Source organism: Octodon degus, unplaced genomic scaffold, assembly GCF_000260255.1.
Source record: "Octodon degus isolate 3935 unplaced genomic scaffold, OctDeg1.0 scaffold00399, whole genome shotgun sequence".
NCBI classification, from domain to species: Eukaryota; Metazoa; Chordata; class Mammalia; order Rodentia; family Octodontidae; genus Octodon; species Octodon degus.
Genome location: NW_004524975.1, coordinates 197,130 through 202,681, shown reverse-complemented (window position 1 = coordinate 202,681; position 5,552 = coordinate 197,130). Strand labels below are relative to the sequence as shown.

Sequence of the window (5,552 nt, the reverse complement as noted above, 5' to 3'; positions counted from 1 at the left end):
TGTAGCTGATCTGCCTGTAGGGAGAAGGACTCCCCATCAACAGTAAGGGTTTTTATTTATACCTTTAGGAAGTTGCAAGACACAAGGTTGCCTAGTGACTAATAGCCCAAAATATCCAGGCAGGATGTTTTTGCTCCCGACTGAGGTAAGTTGATTGCTTTAGGTAGTGAGGCCTCATCCTACCTCCCACACAGGGTCAATTCCATCTTTAGCAGCTCCACTCCCAGTATTCACCAGATTTCACAGGCTCCCCACTGTCTTCACCCTGAGATGTGTCAGAGAATTTAGGCACAAACTAGAGACCATATATGAAGACCTCATTCTGTTAGTAAAATACACAGAGACAGGCTCAACAGAAATCTCTGGGTTGAAACAAAGACCTTCCACACTCCAGAGATCTCTCACTGCTTTTAAAGATCTCCTAGTTAGCACTGAGACCACCTCCCAAAGACCTTGCACAGATTGGTCAAGTTACTCTAAAGTTACTGCTGAAACCTCAGAAAACCCTGAGACTCCTCATAGACTTCCCACTACATTTTGAGGGGCCCTCCTGCACACACTATGCTGATCAGCTTTCCACAGGGTCCCAAACACTGAGGTCTCCTCAGAGAATGCACACAGGGCTCTCGCAGGGACATTAAAGTGCTCCAGAGCTCAAACTCAGTGAGTCTTTCCATTCATTCATTCACCCAGTCACCATTTGCAGCATGCTTACAATAAAACCAAAAATATAATACATGACTTATGTCTTAGCTTTTACAGCCCTGCAGGAAGGTTCCTCACAGATAAAAGTGAGAGAAAGGAAATAATGTGCATGGGCGCATAAAGGTAGAGAATGGCAGAGAAGGCATTCTGCCCAAGCAGCTGAACTCTATCTCTGCTGTGCCAAAGACCTCCTGCTCTCCTGTACCAAGTTTCTCTTTATAATCTTATGAACAAGTCAATACTTCCCAGTTGTCTTCATTCCTTCCTATTCTAACAGGTCGTGTATATAACAGCATCACTTTGGATCTAATTTTATGTGACTAAGGAGACAACTCAAAAAGAAAAAAAAAAAAAAAAAAAAAAAAAAAAAAAAAAAAACAACAACAAAAAACCTCTGTGTAAATGACTATTTAACTACAATGCTTCCTGAAACTTTCCAGTGAGTTGAGGACCTAAGGGGAAAATGAAAACAAAATAGTACATGTCCTGGCTCTGCTAGACACAAGCCCTCTGATCTTCAGCAAGTCATTTGGTCTCTGTGATACTTAATCTCATATATAATGCTGAATTTATAAGCTGAACAAGGAACCTACAAATGAATGGTATCTTCTGCTTCCTAGGACTAGTGTGAAAATCACACAAAGGAATGCGTGTGAAAGTGCACAAGATAAGCATAGGTGATACCATATTATTCAATGTTCATTTTAGTTTTTTGCAGAATTGCATTTATTTTTAAAATCAAAGACCAAAAATAAAATGCAGAAAAAAAGAGGAGAGTATATTTCAATTAAAGGCTTGTTTTTTATACGTTAAGTAAAAGCCAGAAAATGGACTTTATTTTTATTTTATTTTATTTTATTTTATTTTATTTTATTTTATTTTGCAGAACCAGGGATTGAACTCAGACCCTTGCGCTTGCCAGGGAAGAGGTTATTCCACTGAGCTATCTCCCTGGCCCCAGGAATTTTTTTTTTTTAATGGACTTTAAAGGCCTCTTCTCAGAGAAAACTAACATCACCATGGTGGCCTGGGGTCTTTCCCATTTTTTTTCGCTGAGTCCTGATGGTGGTCCCACTAGACTGAGACCCAAAAGTCTGAGGGAGAGGAAGCTGAGCAGAAGCTCACTCAACACTAGTACCAAGGAGCTCTGGGAATTCTTTCATGTTTCTCAGTCAATGCTCCTCAGTGAGATTGACTGAGCCAGGCACTGGGTCAGAGATGGTTCAGGCTGCTTAACAATGCCATATTCTGTGGGTTGGTTGCACACACAAAACCAAGTAGCAAGAAAAAAAAAAAGCTGCCAACATCAGTGCCTTTTTCAGATCGATAATACCATGTGCTTTCGTTCACATGGAGATTAAAGTGAAACAACACAATTATGCTGTTTCATTTCTTTCTGTAACATCAAATTCACGTCAAAGATGAAACACCTCAAATTTCAAAGTAAGATGTAAGCATATATTTACAATTCTGTAATGAATAAGGTACATGTATTTTTGCTCTGACATAAGTATTTCCTGCTTGGATATAATAAAAAGAAATTAAAATGCCTGACACATTTCTACCTTCATTTTCACTTCCTCCTTTTCTACAAACTCATCTAAGTTTGCCAGGGCTTTGACTGTCAGTATTCTACTTGCTTCTGTACTTACTTCAGACTGCAAATTTGTCTGTGGCACTGCTTCAGACAGGTCTTTGCTGTCCTGAATATCAGGTCCAGCCAGCACCTGTGCCTTTGACTGGAGCCACAGTCCAGAGGTATGCAGTAAGTCTGGCCCACTTCCTTGCCAGAGTCTGGGTTCCAGCCACCATGAGGATCATACTGCCAGTGGGCCACTTACTGGTGAGAGGGATCTGGATTCTTGGAGACATTTGTAAAGGTGGGTGTAATGCATTCCTCAGCGTTGTGTGAACCTAAAACACCCACAGAGAAGGTTCAACTCTATTTTATTTCCTTTGCAATGTTCCTCCTTTGGCAAAAGGGTTATGCATCTTTGTGTATTTCTAAGTCACCACACTTAGGCTAGTTCCAGAAAGAAAACGTGCTGTGAATGAACAGTTTCTTTTTTGAGATCCAGCTCTGAAGACTGTGGGATTATCAGTGGCTGCTTCACTTCTGCTTTTGGGCCTTGTGGCCCAGTATGTCCTGGGCAGGCTCTATCCATGGAGTCTCCCCTTGCCAAGGATGTCCTCTCTTCCTGCTCTCTTTAAGTCAGAGTCACTGTAGCTGAGCCATCTCTTCAAATGATTCAGGGGCTGAAGGCATTCAACACTTCCAAAAAGCCTCTAAATTTGATCTCTGGAAAGAATCACATCTTAATTCTCAAACTCTGCTGCCACTGCAGTAGAATTAAATGGGTCAGCTATATCACTGTGGTGCCTCAGTAACTCTTTATTCAGGCCCACTGCGACCATCGCAGAGACAGTCTTTTCAATTTCAGCACAGTCCAGACCCTTCTAATCTACCCTTTATTACTACTAGCCTATTCTCAGTCAAGTCCAGCAGCAATTTGCGAACTACGTGAATGATTTTTTGCATGTATTTTAGAAGTCATGCCTCATAATCATGAAGTAAATGGCACTGATGAATTAAGTCTTGCACTAAGGTGAGAGCATGTGCTTTTGGGTCACAGCAAGTGAAGGTATTGTGTAGAGGAGTCCAAAACTGAGTAAATTCTTGTATACAGAGCAGCTGCACTCTGATTTGCATGGAAATGAGTCATTTTGCCTGCAGAATTATAATTGCTTGATCAGCAATCATTCTTGTTGTAAACACTAAATAACACATTATTAGAACACCTGTTTGGCCAAGGACTGCATGACAGTGGATGGCTACTTTTTCTTCTTGTAAAGCAAATGTCATTACTTCACTACATCTAAGATGGCAATCAGAGATGCTATACCATAATTCTTCCAGCTAAATCATAGAAATAAATGCCAGCCTCCATGAATGCTTCAGGAAGGTATGTGAAGCCACTTTCTTGCTCCAGAGAGTTTCCCCAGCTAGTATGTTCACCAGGTTGCTGTAGATTGATGATTGTTTTTATGCCATGACTGAGGAACTGGTCGATGATGTGGTAATTCTGGAGGAACTCGCAAGATGGGTGAGCCATTGTCAGGACACTGTCAGTGACCCAAAATGAGTAAACCCTTTTAATGGCTTGCATGTGCTTTCTGCAGTGGGTTGTGTTCTCATATTTGCATGCTGTACCATCACATGCTTTGGGACACCCCATGTGTCAGGGATGACATGCCCTAAGCATCCTCCATTTTTGTGCACTTTGATGCTGTGCATCTTGGATTTCCTTCCACGTTTGCAGCAGACCCACTGGTACTCACCCATGTTGAATACAGTTGCACATTGTGAGGTACAGGTCCTGCAGCCAAGGTAATCTCTTTCATTGTTTCTCTCTCTCTCTCTCTCTCTCTCTCTCTCTCTCTCTCTCTCTCTCTCTCTCTCTTTCTCATCTGGATTTGAAAGGTCCCCTTACTTCATGTTGCCAGACATTCTCTGAAGCCCTAGGCCATTATAGCACTCCCCCATTCTGCCAATGGTGGTAGGATGGACAAAGTGGGCAAAGGACAATTCAATCCAGAGTTCCATGTGGAGTGAGCAAACGTGGACAGTGGAACCTCAGCCTCTTTCCACACCTACCCTTCTGGCTCTGGGAACCCAGCATTGGCGGATCCATCTGGTTGTGAGCAGTGTGTGGGGCCCAAGGACACAGAGTGAGGAAGCCTGAAGCGTGGATCTCTAGGGTTTGCAGCACCCAGGCTGAGTGTGGCCCCACCTCATCACGTTCCACCCTGGCCCAGGGTCCCAGACACTCTTGCAGGGCAGTAAAGACCCTGCGCTGAGCACCCACAAGGTCATCTAATTTACATGAACTGCTGTCCACAATGCCTTGCACTGAAGCCTCTTTTTCCCTCCCTCTTACTTCTTTGAAATTTATTTTATTTATTTATTTATTTATTTATTTATTTATTATTTTTTTTGGCGGAACCGGTGATTGAACTCAGGCCCTTGCGCTTGCCAGGGAAGCACTTTATTTCACTGAGCCATCCCTGGTCCCAAAGATTTTTTTTGCGGGGTGGGGAGGAAGCCGGGGATTGAACTCAGGCCGTTGCACTTGCCAGGGAGGTGCTTATTCCACTGAGCCATCTCCCTGGCCCCTGAAATTTATTTTAAAGAGAATACAGTTAAATAAGAAAAATAATTTTGTTGTACAGTCAAACAGAAATGGCAGCCAATAGCCATGTAAAAATATTTGTAAATGTGAAAAGAGAGTAGTGAAAGAAGTTGCTATTAAGTATTTGTAATGAATAAAATTGCACGTTGAATTACCATCAAGATAAAGTAAAAATTTAGCTTATAGGATTGAACTGTTTAATTCATACCACCAGAAAAATATCATATATCTCTCAACTCATATTTATTTTTCCTTATGTAAAAATAACTGGGTTGCAAGAAAGGCAAGAAACATTAAGAAAATCATAACATAATTTATTTCTATTGCCCTAATTTTTAAGAGTGTCTTTTAAAATATAGGCATGAAAGACAATGTACAAAATGCTCTTCTTCTAGACAGAGAAAATAACAGCAGAATAACACAACCACCTCTGCTTCATCACCACTATTTTCTCCCACAATAAAAAATTACATTTTATATAAAAAGAGGATTGTAATAATGGTTATGACATTAGAAATGATATACAAGTAGAAGATCAAGATGACAGACATTGGGCTGGTGAGATGGCTCAGTGGTCTAAAGCACCTACTTGGAACAAGGTTGGCAAAGCACAAGGACTGCGGTTCGATCCCCCAGCACCACATGCCAGTCAGCCCC

General features: G+C 41.6%; 1 pseudogene; it reads right to left on the bottom strand.

Moving 5' to 3' along the window:
- Positions 1-2,246: 2,246 nt before the first annotated feature.
- Positions 2,247-4,107, bottom strand: LOC101584276 (annotated as a pseudogene).
- Between the last annotated feature and the right edge of the window lie 1,445 nt (positions 4,108-5,552).